The sequence below is a fragment of the Callithrix jacchus genome, chromosome 6 (assembly GCF_049354715.1).
Source record: "Callithrix jacchus isolate 240 chromosome 6, calJac240_pri, whole genome shotgun sequence".
Classification (NCBI taxonomy): Eukaryota; Metazoa; Chordata; class Mammalia; order Primates; family Cebidae; genus Callithrix; species Callithrix jacchus.
In genome coordinates, this window is record NC_133507.1 from 103,282,180 (window position 1) to 103,297,740 (window position 15,561).

The window sequence follows — 15,561 nt, forward strand, 5'->3', positions numbered from 1 at the left end:
ACTCAAGGAAGAATGACCAGAGAGAGCCTGGACTTTGTTCCTTGCCCTAGAAGCAAGGTGTACTTCAAGGCATTGACCAGTGAGTCCTGTTGTCCCTGAAGTATTTAGATATGAGTTAAAACTATACAACTGTTAGAACAAAACATAGAAATAAATCTTTATGACCTCAAAGTTGGCAGTGGATTCTCAGATTTTATACCAAAAGCACAAGCAATGGAAGGAAAAAGGAGATATTTGGACTTCATAAAAATGAAAAAAATATTGTACATCCAAGGACACAATTAACAGAGTGAGAGGCAAACTACCGATTGGGAGAGAATATTTGCAAATCACATATCCGATAAGGGGTTGATATCCAAATTACATAAAGAACTCTTACAATGTGACAGAAAAAAAAAAAACAACCCAATTTAAAGTGAACAGATTTGAATAGACATTGCTCCAAATGACCAACAAGCACACACAAAGATGTTCAACATTTTTAACATTATTGGTCATTAAGGAAATGCAAATCAAAACCACAATGATATATCACTTCACTTTTACTGAGATGGCTATAATCCAAAAAAATAAAAACAAAAATGTGTTGACAAAGATGTGGAGAAATTTGAACTCTTGTACATTGCTGACCGAATGTAAATTAATGCAGCCACTGTGGAATACAGCTTGGCAGTTCCTCAAAAAGTAAACAGATAGTTAAGCATAAGCATACTGATCATAGTTACTGTATGATCCAGCAATTCTACTCCCAGAGTTATAAATCCAGGGGAAATAAAAATATGTCCACAGGAAAACTTCTACATAATTGTTTATGGCAGTGTTATTCATAAAAGCCAAAAGCTGGAAACAAAAGATGGTCTATCAATGGATGAAAGGATAAACAAATTTTGGCATAAATACATAATGGAATATTATTCAACTATGAAAAGAAAGAAAGTACTGACACATGGTATAACATGGATGAGCCTCAGAAACCTTATGCTAAGTGAAAGAAGCCGGACACAAAAGGCCACATAGTATATAACTACTTTTATATGAAACATTCCAGAATAGACAAATTTATAGAGACAGAAAACAGATTAGTGGTTGCCAAGGGAAGCAATGGGTGGAAGAGACAAAGATGAGGAATGCTTATTTCATGAGCAAGGGATTTTCCTCTCGGGTGATGAAAAAGTTTTGAAACTAGAGATGATGGTGGTTACACAATATTGTGAATGCAATAAATGCCACTTAGTTACATTCTGAAATAGTTAACAGTTATGTGAATTTTACCTCAATTTTTAATAACTACATACAAGTTTACTATTTTGTAGTTGTGGAGGTCAGAAGTCCAAAATCAGTTTCACTGAGCTACAGTCAAGTTGTCAGAGGAGCTGGTTCCTTCTGGAGGCTCTGAGGGGAAAATCATTTCCTTGCCTTTTTCAGCTTCCAGACACTGCCTACATTTCTTTTAGTACCTCACATCAGTGATATATCATTGTGTGTGTGTGGTTTTGATGTGACCTCACATCACTCCAACCTCTTGTTTACATGGTCACATCTCCTACTACTCTCACTCATTCTGATTTTTCTGACACCCTCTTATTATGGATCCTTGTGATTACATTAGGCCTGCCTGGATAACCCCCCAACTCAAAATTCTTAATTTAATCACATCTGTAAACCAAATAAAGTAATATATTCACAAATTCCAAGCATTAAGAACTGGACATCTATCTTAGACTGCTACAAGGGCTAGAGATCTAAAAGTGGGAGTCTTGTCCAAAAGGATGGCCTTTAAAGTACAGCAGAAGAGTACGAATACCCAACACCCTCCTTTCATAGCTTGACTGCCTCATTACCAAGGTCTTATTTTTGATTCATTGATTTTTGAAAGAAAGACACACAGTGGTTATATTATCTAATTCCTCTAGTACATGGACATTAAAATTCTTAAACAACATTTTCCTTGAAAAGATTTACAAATATTGTTCTATTGTTTTCTGTAAATCACTATAGCAGAGAGTAAGTATGAAATCAGAAAAATTTTTGTTGACTTGTAGTCAGGAAAACCGATCTTTCTATGTGTGGGAGTAAGGCATGGACACCTTCAGTTATTTCATTTCAAAAAATTTGCCAATACTTATCTAAGAATGGCTTTCTTAGTTAATGTTACCTGATATTGCAACCCCCTCTGATCTGTCCATTCAGTTATTTCTGTTTAGCAGGGCAGTTTCTTCATTTATCCAATGAGATTTTTTTTTAGAGTCTGTGACAATGGCAAAGAGTGATTAAGGCCTTGAGCTCACAGCCCTCCTATTCAAATAACAGTAAACAAAATAGTAATTTATATGATTTCAAGTGTGGATATAAATTGTGAAGAGAAATGAAGAGAATAGAGGAAAAGATAGTAATGAGAGCAGCAGCACTCTCTCAGATGGGGACACTGAAAACCATTGAGACATAAGTCCTAGGCTGGAGAGCTGGTGGTGGACAAAGTAGGCTGCTTGAAACCGGGAAGTTAAAAATAGCAATTGTGTTTATGATTGTTACTGATCTAATTACTTGTTTTTTCTTACTGATGGTTAAGTTCTTGAGTTTAATTGTCATCTTCTGTCTTCCATGTCTGTAATCTTCTTGTTCATTGTTTCTATGTATTTATCAAACATAGCATTCACTATATGCTAACCCCTGTTTTAAGAACTATATCAATAGTAGTTGATTTAATTTAAATATAAATCCCTTTACTATTATTAGTCCCATTTTACAGTTGATAACACTAAGAAAGTATGTAACTAGCCCAGTGTCACACTGCTAGTGTAAATGGGGTCAGTATTTGCACCCACGGAATGCATCTTCAGAGTCTATACTCTTGATTCCACCTATGTTGATTCTCCACTTATTACTGTGTCCATATTTCTCTCCAATCTGGAAAAAAAAACTCGTTTGTCATCAATATCATTGCTTCAGTCTTCTGCATTGTCAATTTTGATATTTTCTGCTTCAGTGAGGATTAAATTCCTCAATTTATGTTTAATTTCTTTTGTCATTCTCATTATCACTATTTCAGGCAATTTCCTCCTCATAGTTTTTGTTCCTGTTTCATGGAAGCCAAAACTTCATGCATCCTTCAGGGGATTTCAAGAAGTTTCTCAATATTTTCTTCCATATCACTTGTTATGCAATCTTTTTAATATATTCCATGTTGGGCTTTTCTTGCTCTCCAGTCTTAAAATGAAAAGAAATACATTCAGAGTTAGTGTTTGCCAGCAGGTGTAGTGTGTATAATTCCCTTTATCCCACTTGCTGACAACCTTGATTTTGGCAAAACCATTTCCCACATATATATTAAATAATAAGAAGGCAAGAAGATATGCACAGGTATCCAGAGCTCCATGGGTCTAACAGATGCTCACCTAGTACAAACATATTGCAAAAATGCCGTTTTTCAATTTCCTGGCTCATAAAGACTCTAAAATAATGAAGTACACCCAAATTAAGCCCAGCATACCATGCCACCAGTTTTCCTACCTACAGAGCTTTACTCTCTGAAACTGCATCTTCCACGTAATAATAAAAACATCGATTATCCTTATTTCCTTCCTTCTCTACAGTTTTATTGGGGTTTTATTCTCTCAGGAGACATGGAAAGGAGAATTATTGGGTAGGAGAAGAGGAAAACCGACATCTCAAAGAACATCTCAAACAAGAGAAGAGTCAGGACAGTGTTTAGATGGTGAGCTCCAGTTCTGATCGTTCACAGTAGAACGAGGGCTGGTGACTGGGTGGTCATGGTTATTAAATATTTTTAATATCACCCCTGGGTAGAAACATATTCTACAGGAGGTCAAGCTTCCTTTGTTTTCATTGGCAAAGTATGCGTTGTCTCCCAACTGCAGTTCTCATTTTTTTAATCTCGTAATCTTTGTGGGTGCTTTCACAGATTCTGATAGTACATTGGCTCTCACCTTTGTTGTTGGTGTAGTTCATTCATTCCCCAAATACTAACTAAGAAATTACAATGAGCCAAGCACTGTGCTAGACCCTCAGGCTACAACTCTAAGCCAAAAATGCATGCCTCTGTTCCCACAAATTTTCATCTTATGTCTTCATAGTTGGAATCTGGAGAACTTTTCAGAACTGCTATCCAGAAATCATTTTAAACTGGAAAATTATAATGCTCTTCTAATGAAAATCATGAGCAACGCTGTGTGAAATATCGAAAAAAAGCACTGGGCTAAAAATCAGAGAGCTTAAGTTCTCATCCTTGGTCTGCCACTAATATCTGGAAACTTTGTGTGAATCACTTAACCCCTCACCGTCTCCATTCCTACATGTAAAATGACTGGGTTGAACCAGATTCTCTCCAAGATCCCTTCTAGCCATAAAATTCTATGTTCCCAAGATAAATGTTCTTCCCATTAAAGTGGGTGTTTTGAAAGCCATTTTTTATCAGTGGATCTCAAACCTTATGTTTACCAATACAGTAGTCTGATTCTCCTGACCCTCTTTATACCATTCCTAATAAGAAATGTACCAACCATATGTGAAACATATGGGGTCTGTCCAAAGGCCATGAAAGACACATAAATTTCACAAGTGAAAGATGCAAAACACATGCTGACACATCTCAAATCCACATGTACATTTTGGTTACGGTTTAATGGTAGTTAATTTTGAAGGTTCTTCAGAAGTCCATTTAAGATACTTCTATAGAAATGGCTTTTAGATGGGGCCCAAAAGGTCCTTGTGTAAAAACAAGTAAAGTTGTCTCAATTTCTGTGAGGTAGCCAGGGAAATGGAAGCGTTCTGAAGTTGGTCGTAGAGTTAGGCATTTCACACCTTGCAGCACCTTGATAAAGTCAGGATAAAACAGAAGGATAAGCAAATATCAAACTTAGGGGACTGTAGGTTCACCTACGAACCCACAGTGAAAAGACACAGCTGGGCCATCTGCTTTGGCCATCAGACCTTATTTGGGGCCCTCTTCCAGAGTTTTGCATGTGCTGACCACACAAGTGTAAGTTCATGCCCTTCCTCCTGCGTGCTGAATCCTCATTCCTCAGGACTCTGCTCAAACATCTCCTCCTTTGTGAAGCCTTCCTTAACCTCTCTACACAAATGGGCCACTTCTCCATTTGTTCCCTCACTGTTTCACTCTTTCTCACTCTACATTTAGTACTGATCTGTCATACTGAATAGCATTTGTTTGTTTTTCATGTTGAGTAATACTTACTGAGTAATAAATATGCTTTTATAATCTGTGATCCTGGTGCCTAGCAATATGCTTGACATGTGGTTAATGAACCTGTGAGCCAAAGAATGCATGTCTGTTGACACTAAAGTCAGATTCAATGGGATATTGATCTTGGAGGAGTAAAAGCCAATATCATGTATCAAAACAGAAACCTTGACTTTGTGAATTTTCTATCATGGAAGAACTCAAACATAATCAAGTCAAGAAAAATATAGTAAGCACCTGCTACATGGTGTCCCATACATCCTGCCTCCAAGAGAGTTTATAAGAAAAAACAAAACAAAACAAAAACATGGGGTTACCTTCAAGTTGCTTGCTGTTAAAGTTGAGAAGAAAGCTGTAGGCTCATATTACAGACAATAATGTAAGACCTCTCTTAAACTGATGGTCATTGGCTGATATACAGCTCTAGGGTACCTGAGCGGGGGAAATCAAGGCCTGAGAAATCAGAGCCAGCTATCAGCAAAGACTAGAAGCCAGTAAAGCTTTCATGATGCTGACGCTCCCATCTATCTTTGAAACTTGCACTGTACAATCAGGTGGCCACTAGCCACCAGGGGCTATTGAACATTTGAAATACGGCCAGCCTAAACTGGAATGTGCTATAGTTGCAAAAGACACAACAAATACCAAAGGCCTAGTTCAGAAGAAAAAGAATGTAAAACTACCTCATTTATTTTTTATATTGATTACATATTAAAATTTTAAAATGACAGTATTTCAGATATATTGAGTATAATAAAATATTAAAATAAAATTCCCTGGTTTTTAAAAACTTTTCACAATGTAGCTGCCAGAAAAGCCTAAATTACCTGTGGCTCACATTATATTTCTGTTGGCCAGTGTCTTTCTAAACCATTCTTTTCCTTAGTCCCAATGACTACCCCTTATCTGCTTAGTTACATTTGGTCTTTGGTGATGGTTACCAGGAAGCTCTTGAAGGACCAGCTATCTCAAGACCCAGAATATATGCTTGCATGAAAAATTAATGTAGATTCATCAAGGCAGGAGGCCTTGTCCAGTAGCCCACTCAATGGACTTCATGTCAACAGCCATTGGTGTCTGTGTGGTTCCCTTCAGCTCTGCCTGAATTTCCTTTTCATGGCTGGGAGAAAATCATAAAGAGGGGTTGATATTTTCCACAAGCCTATACTGATAAGAGCAAGTGGTCCAGGCTGAGATCAATAAACTCAGATGTCTATTAAGGCCAGGCAGGTAACACAAACAAGTGAAGCAAGCCAGTGTATTCTTTCAATACTGTCATGCTCTGCCTGGGTATGAAACACACAGGGATTTTCTTCACTTCCCCAAAGAAATATGCCCTCTTCCTTTCCTTTTCTCTTTGTTTTGTAAACTTATGACATTCTTGGCCAATTTTTCATTTTCCTGCTTTTGCTATAAAAAGAAATTTTGCTCAATTTTTAACTCAATTTAAGAATAAAAACAAAATAGTGCAAACAATGATAAATTGCAACTGACACTTGCCTCAGTGCAGGGACTCAGAGGAAATTGCGGGGACTATGGAGAAGTGGGGAATGCAGGTCCCACCCACAGCAGCAGCCCTGACTCAGCGCCAGCCAGTAGGTGTCAAGCAGTAACACAGGCCCCCAGTGGCCATATCTGATTTTTCAAGAGAAGCCAGAAACCTGCATATTTATGTGAAATCTCCTAATTTTCAAGTGTTGCCAAGGAATTCAAAATGTTTTCAAAATATAGTGTAAGCCAGAATTCTGTGATCTGACCAAAACCGATCTACAGACTAAGTCTGGTTCATGGGCAACCAATTTGCAATCATGTCTAGTTCCAGACTAGACATCATCAACATCGGAGGGAATGAAAAGAGGAAAGGGAATTAATATTTTTGAATAGTTATTATATACCTGGAACTTCATTTCTTTTCCCTCATTTAATCATCCCAGCAGCCTAAGAAGTAGTAATAGCCTCATTTGCACAACTGAAGAAACAGAAATTGAGTTAAGTGATTTGTTCAAGATAACTCAAAGAGAAGCTTCCAAACTAAAGGGAGTTGTTTACTTCATATCTTCATTCCTGTACTTCCTGCTTTCTCCCAGCTTGGGAGACCTTAACCAGTTCCCTGACATCTAAGACCTTCCCTGATCAGCCCAGCCCTCACCTGCCTGCTCAGATCTTCTGGGTGCTCACTCCCTGGATGCATTCTTGGCAATCAGAAATTGAGCATGTCTTTTTCATGTCTTTCCAGGTAGGCAAGGACTACAGCCAATGTTTTTGAACCCTCAGCATGAATCATGAGCACCTTCATTTAATGCAGGCACAAAATATGTTTGTTGGTTTTAATATACATCCCTTGGCTTGCCTACTCTTCTCCCACCCCTTTTTGTGTGTGTTCTCTTCATATCCTTCATCCTCTTTCACTTGAACAGTTTGCATTGATTCTTTATTACAATGCAGACTAAAGGACCCACAGAACATGAAAACGGGTGTTGAGGAAAAACAGCTTAATGACCAGCCCTGACAAGCCTTCATTGGCTCCACAGGAACCAGGGACCCAGAGGGAGTCAGGGTTGGTTTGAGGTCAGTGAAGACTGAAGTCACAGTGCTGGAAGGAGAACTCAGTCTTATAGACAAACTACAAATGAGAAGTGTTAATCCCAGAAGGTTTACACCTTCTGGGGCCCTCTTTCTCCAACCTCTTGCCCTTTCCCAGAATGGCTCTATTCCTTTTTCTCTTCAGCACAATGAAATTACCTTTGGCTAGACTTGGTGGTCCCCATTCAAACAAAATGGCTTCAAGCCGAGAGAAGCTCCTTCTCTCTTCCTCCAGATTAGGTTGCCAGCTGCCCAAACCTACCCTGGGGAACGTCTAGCATCCGCTTTTGTATCCCATTAAGGGGAGCAAATATAGTAACAACCAGAGTCATGCATATTCCTGAAGCAACTTATTAGTAACAAAGCATTTTCACCTCCCTTATTTTGTTTGACATTTACAGTAGCCTGACAATTAGCAAGCAGATGTTATTAAGACCATTTTACAGATGAGGAAACTGTGGACCATAGGGGTTAAGTGAATTTGCCTACATCATAAGGCAACACTAACACTTGAGCATAATCTTCTGAACCTTTAAGTGGTTTCCTCTTGGGATTTTTTTTTTTTTATTTCACAATAATTTTTATTCTTCTGACTTGAAAAGTTTTACCACTCTAAAGTATAAGATTGGGAAAATATAAAAATGTTGAAAGAAGAAAATAAATGATGTTTGTACTCTTAAAATTCAAGATAATTATGATTAACATGCTGATGTATTTTCTTCTTTATTTTCTATGTATATTTTTAACACAGAGAATATTAAAAAGTATTTAATTATATGAATCAGGAGAATACCACTTATATGTAATTTGTATTATTGTTGTTTATTTATTTAGAAATGGAGTCTCACTCAGTCTGTTGCCAAAGCTGGAGTGTAGTGGCATGATACCAGCTCACTGCAACTTCCACCTCCAGGGCTCAAGGAATTCTCCTGCCTCAGCCTCCTAAGTAGCTAGGATTACAGGTGTGCACCACTATGCCCAGCTAATTTTTGTATTTTTTAGTAGAGACGGGATTTCACCATGTTGCCAGGCTGGTATTGAACTCCTGAACTCAAGTGATCCATATTCCTTAGCCTTTCAAAGTACTGAGATTACAGGCATGAACCAATACACACAGACTAGTTTGTATTATTTTTACACTTTACATTGTGTCAAGAGAATTTACCGTCATGAAATAGCCATTGAAAAAATAATTCTTAATAATTGCAAACATTCCAGCCAACATAAGTATTTTCCATACGTTTTCAATTAAAAATCGTATTGTGATAAACATCCTTGTGGCTAAATTTTACTTCAGATCTCTGAATAGAGTAAACAGTGAAATTTTTATTTAGGATGTATGGTGAACCAAGCAATTAATCAACAAGAATTTCAGGACAACAAGCTTGAGCATTTCATAAATGCCAGATGCTGGGTTCGTGGGGAGTAAAAGTTATGGGCACCATTCTCTGAAGGGCTGCCTCTTTTCACTTTTGCAATAAACTGTTTCCCAAATTTTCTCACTTCCTACTGCCCCTGCCCTAGTTCAAGGGACTTCTACTGTTGTTCCCAAACTGGTCTTCTGTCCCTAGCCTCCTCTGTCCCAAATTCATCCTCTATATGACAGCCTAGATGAGGCTTCTAAGGTTGAATCTATGCCATTCTGAAAAGGGAAAGCCTTCACTGAATTCCCATAGCCTCCCAGAAAAAATAAAAACGAAAATCCAGAGTTGCTTAACATCTGACACTGTAAAGTCAGAATCAAAAGCAAATTCTGGCACATAGCAAGCACTCAATAAATGACCTTTCCACACGCATTTTTATCCCTCACTCTCTAAATCTGTTGGTGCTCATAAATAAGTTCTGAATGTTTTTCTTTGTCCAATTAGGCTGGAAGTTCCCTGACCATGGAGTTCCCAGTCTGTTTCTCTCTCCAGCCTATCACAGCTTCCAGCAAAGGCCTTCCTTTGGGAAGAAGGATTTTATGGAGTTCTAGATGAACTGATTATATACACTTAGAAACGAGTCAAGACCTAAACCAATAATCAAGCCAATCTCCAAGGAAAATGCTGCTCAGAGAACCTTAGAAATGGCTACGGCTTAAGCGAGAGTTGTAATCAAATTTAGAAAATATATTTAAAATATGGTTTTAAAACCATTACCCTTTTATTCAAGGATGAGCATCTGACATCCCCCACCCCATCTTCTGTCCTTTTGCTGATTTTTCAGCTTTGAATGGAGCCACACAAGTTGTAAAGTCTCAAGCAGTATTCTGATCAGTTCTGGTTTAGGGTGGCTCACAGTAATCAGTTTGAACAGAATCCTCAAACTACTTCCATTCCATGTCTTCTTAAATGGAAAACAAAACCAAGAAAAGCAAAAATATTATGTCAAATAATGCTCCCAGTAGCAAGGCACAAGACATTTGCACTGTTCTCCCACCCTATGGGGCAAGCCTTAATCCCTGCTCCCTTCCTGGAATTCAAAGGTATTTTTCTAAGAAGGAAATCTGTCCTTACTTTTATGTGGTTTTCCCCTGCATCAGATATTCCACCACCCCAGCAGCAAGAGCTCTGTGACAGGATAATGATGATAGTTTATTTACGGTTCACATCTGCTTTCTCATTGGATCCTCATAACAAGGTAGCTAGGGCAAGCATCATTATACCTATAAAGTGCAGATGAAAATACTGAGGTTCAGAACATGTTAGTGGCTTGGCCAAAGCCTTGAAGTTAGAAAGAGGTTGAGTCAGACTCTACCCAACCAATGGGCACTTTGGTGTATGTCTGAGACATCCCAGTTTACAGAGGCGGGCGGCCACCTCTTTTTCCTTGCCTCAAGCTTTGCCCCTCTAACTGGTGGAGAATTGTATCTCTCACTGGCCCTCCTGGAGAAGCCACATGGACAACCACTGTAAAACTCTCAAGACCTTTGAAGGCAAAAGTATTAGTCATTCCAGGAGTTGGCATTGTAGACCTCACTCCCTTTCAGGCAGTTCCTGCAGAGTTGAGGGGGCCCTCCAATCCTTCTTCCAACCCAAGTTACCTTTATTTTAGCTCCTCACTCTCCTATTTTAAATCTTCAATAGATCTCCATCCCTGCATGAGGAAGTAAACACTTTAGGTGGGCATTAAAAGCTATCTGTATTGTGTCCTTTCCTAGGGGCCACCCCATCCCTACATTTTCCATACATGGACTGTGATGTTGCTCTTTCTTCACTCTAAATCCTCCTCACATCCTGTTCCTTAGATTTCTGAGCCCTTTTCAAGTCCTCCTCCCTTCCTGGAAATTCAAATCTCTGCACCTTCAAAACCTGCTTTAAGTTCTACCTCTTCCATTTATATCCTCTCAGCAGACCAGCCTTCCTCAGATTTTGCACACTCTGATGTCCTGAGGAACTGGTCCACTGCTTCACTCACATCGCCTCTGAACTAGAGGCTGCTTTTTACTACAATGAGGGTCTTGTGTCTGTGTGACCCCCCCCCCTCAATTTGCTAACAAATTCCTGGAAGATCAACACTATGCTTTAAAGACCAAGAAGCTTACCACCAAGTACAGAGTAAGTGTTCAAAGGTCCTCAATGGATATGTGGATATGCAGGTTGGGGCTAGGACAGCAGGTGTGAAATAGGGAAATTGGAACAGAGTCAGACAATCTGGTTAATGATGAGGCCTTGAGAAACTCTCTCCTTCCTGAGCTCATGCTGCTCATTGACAATGAAGAGATTAGACAAGATGATCTCAAACGCTTCCTCAAACTCTATGAATCATTAAATATATGGGATAGATGGGAAGTTTTCAAATGGGAGACAAAAAAAAATTGGAGGCCTTATCAATTATACTGAAGACCTACTTTCTCACCAAACATCGACCACACCTCCTGCAAATCCACTGATTTTTTTTTTAAGCCTACCAGGCTCAATGGCCATAATGAGATCCACACACTTGTCAGGTGCTGAAGTCATTTGGCCTTTGGCCTTCATCTTACCAGCCCTCAGCACATGGGAGTTGGCCACGACTTTCACACACGTGTTCCCTCTTACCTAATCTTTCAAAAGGAAACACAGCATTATAAAACTTAGAGAGAGGCATGAAGGGAGAAGAAAGGGGGTGGAGAAAACAGAACTTGAAAAATAATTTTCTAACCAAGAAAATAATATCAAACGCATGGGTCATTAAAATGAAAAGCCCTTCTGAATTTGGACAATGATTTTTCTTGAATGTCTGGGGTGTAGTGGTTACAACACACACCCTCCAGTTCTATCTTAACATAAATATGAGGTTTATAAGTGAAGCATATTTGCCAGGCACCAAAATAGTGATAATTAAATTCATGGGGTATGTATGCATTACAGAAAAACCAGAATCCCAGCAGCTTGAGATCTTATAAAGCAGTTGATTATCATCAACACTATAATTACTCATGAGCCTAAGGAATGTACTCCAGGCCTCCTCAGACTTGTCTAATATCAGACAAGAGAGCACTATAATTATATTTCATATTTGGGGCCAGCCCTAAAAATGTATGTACAGAGGGAAATGTCTCAACTCTCTGTGCCCTCTGAGGTAAATTCAGGTACTAGAACTTGTCTTAGATGAAAACAGTAAATCTTGATCAAAAATGTTTTAAAAATCAGGGAAATAGTCACAGATGTCAACGTTTCATTAAATTTTATTCAACTTAATGAAAAAGTTGAATGAAATTAAAAGTGAGAAACTATGTTATCATTTCAGATGCAAATTTAATCAGTGAATTAGGTAGGTAGATAGGGAAAGACTCAACTCCCATTATTACAGAATATAGGACAATTTCATCACAAATATAAAAGTTTTCTCAATTGGAGTCTATAAATTTTGCAAAGTACTTTAATTCAACTATTTCTCTTGATTCCAATAATATCTGAGCAGTAAGCAAAGCAAGAATTAGTCCCTTATTTGACCATCCATAAACCTGAAATTATAAGAGGTGAAGTGACTTACCTTAGATCACACAGCTGCTTACCAATGGGGTTGCTACTAGAGGCTGAGCTCCCTGTAACCTGATCAAACATCCATCTCACTCCCCTACTTCACCCCCTGCGGTTGAAGCCATGTTGATTGATTTCTTGCTTCTGTAAACTCTCTGCTAGAAAAAGTTAATACATTCATATGGGATTTGGATTCAGCACAAATTTTTTAGTGTCAAGCTAAGCAATCTAAAAAAGCACTTTCACCTACTTAATCTGGTTTGAATCTCAAAACTCTACAAACTTCCCATGAAGATAAATTAATTAGTTTTCCAGCATCACATGTCTAACATCTCAAAATGCTGTTGCAGTGATCTGTAATAACAAAGTACTGCAATAATTAAATCTTTAAAATCACCCCAACATGGGATTCTTAAGTCTGAACCACAGTTTTGCTACTTCTTAGCCTTATGATCTTAGGCAAATGATCTGCCCTCTCCCAGCCCCAGTTTTCTAACCCTAAAAATGGGATAATACCTATTCATCCAGCACACAAGAAATTTCTCGTTGCACAGTAAGGGATCAACAGTTATGAGTTTTTTCCCTTCCCTTGCTCCAGTCTTCTTAAAATTTCATTTGTTAAAATAATGATTGCTTTTCTAGGCTCATTGTGCTAAAAAACCACTTGACCATTGCATTAATTGATTTTTTAACCAAAATCTTCATGTGATATTATTCATTCATTCACAAATATTTATGTGCAGCCACTGTTCTGTACTGGTTATATGGTGGCGAACAAAATAAAGCTTTGGTCATCAGAGAGCTTACATCCAACAAACTGGACAGCTTCTTGGCTTTGTTCAGTATTTCCACGTGTGGAGAGTAAGCAAGTTCATTGGTAAAAGCCAGAAGACTCACCCTGTGACTTGGCCTCATCAGATGCTCTCTGGTCCACTCACTTTCCCTCAGGCAAAGATCAGAACCCTGGGAGGCATGCTCCCTGATGCACAGAGAGGTAGCAAGTACCTGCCGTGGACTCCTTTGCGGCTACTCTAGCAATCTGACTCTTTGCTCCAGAGGGCTTCGTCACTGAGGTGGATATTCTTAACCAGTCCTATGTGGTATCCCCACCCACCATGGGGGAGGACTTGGAGGTGACTTGGTGTCTGTGACAGCTTGCCCCAAAGTTGGGTTTATCCTATGTGTGGTTCTGAGTCAGCCCTCCTGACTTTTCCTAAGTGATAGATTCATTTCCAGCACACGAGAAGTGGTGACAAATTACATCACCTCAAGGGACCCGACCTACGCCAGCACCCTCTCCTTTCCTTCTCTGCCACAGAGCTTACTTCCAAGTGGCAATGATGAACTGAAACAAAACAAAAGACCGGCCAAGTCTGCCAAAGTTGTGTGGGCTCCCAGACCCCCTAGGTCTGTCCTGATTCGAGGACCTGGCCTAGGGTCCCTGGGGATGCCCAGTGCCAAGCAGGTTGCAGCAGGGGACAAGCCACAAAAGCGTCTGTGTGGCTGAGTAAGCAGACCCATCTTTTCATTTTTATTTCTCTTTTCAGTGACTCCTAACCAAATCATTCTCCAGTTTTGAAAGGGCTCTGCAGGAATGCAGAGAAAAGGACGGTGACTCAGAAGATGGTGACTGCGTCATCTGCTTTGCATTGTCGAGTACATTTTTCACATGTTACTGGGTGAAGTTAGCAATAAAGGGCACCAAATGCTAGAAATAGAACAAAAAGAGATAAAGAAAGGGAAAAAAGAAAAGAAGTATTTTATTTCCTCCAGAGAAATCTGCCTTGATTCAGGACCACTGGTGTTATAGGAAAAATCATTTTGCTTTTGAACAGCTCTTTCTGACTCACTTGTTGGAAAGAATGTGCTGAACAAATAATCCCCTCCTCCCCCCAAACAGCTCTGCTGAAATCCGAACGCTCTAAGTTCTCCTTGTTGACTTGTGAAAGAGATCTCTCTATATTCATCTGGGCTCTGTGCACGTCACATGATACCAATACATTCCAAATGCTAAGATACAAGATTACTACTTAACCATAGAACAAACCAACAGGAATTTTAATCAAGACAATATCCAATAATGAATAAAGATGGAATGTTTTGGAAGGATTCCAGAATACACATTTGGGAATTTTTAATCTTGCTCGTCTTTGAATCTAGCAAAAATATTTTAAACTTTTCTGACTATGCCATTTCAGGCTGCATCCAGAAACCAGCTACTATCTAAGGTATTAAAGCATTTCATCTGCACAGACATTGAATTTCCAAATCTATTTCAGTAATTGATACCAGATTAACTGAAATATGAATCAACAGACAAGTTTCTTTAAACACATTCTATAAGCTGAATTATTTTAAGATATGAAACATGAAAAGAAATCAAGACAATAGTGATCATTATGTGGCAAGAATATTTCTATATTTTAAGATTGTTTTAATGTTTGCATTTCGACCAGGTTTATTAGTAATAGTTTTATCAAATTGGTTCATTGAACCATACTCAGCTACTGGTGGCCAAGTATTCAGCATGAGTTTGAAAGTTATCTGAATCAACACTAAATGTAAAGGAAGCTTTTTTATAATAATAATTATAATCAGCTCTAACTTACCCAAAATGCAAATTTTGGCATATTTTAACTGGTTTTGAGAGAGTTATGGCTGCAAGAAGGCAGCAGCCTAGCAATGCATTTACTGGTTTAGGATACAGAAGCTCTTTTTCCTGGTTGGTGGGGATGTTCCACACCCACCCCAACAGCTACCACCAAATAGAAACAAGACAACTCCCCTTCGACAAAACTGCTTTGAGCACTG

General features: G+C 38.8%; 1 long non-coding RNA gene across 1 annotated transcript; it reads right to left on the minus strand.

Moving 5' to 3' along the window:
- Nucleotides 1–1,016: 1,016 nt before the first annotated feature.
- Nucleotides 1,017–13,808, minus strand: LOC118154618 (uncharacterized). Its single transcript, XR_004744724.3, has 3 exons — nucleotides 13,648–13,808; nucleotides 12,764–12,908; nucleotides 1,017–3,207 (listed from the first exon to the last, which is right to left on the minus strand). It is a non-coding gene; the product is annotated as an uncharacterized LOC118154618 (long non-coding RNA).
- Between the last annotated feature and the right edge of the window lie 1,753 nt (nucleotides 13,809–15,561).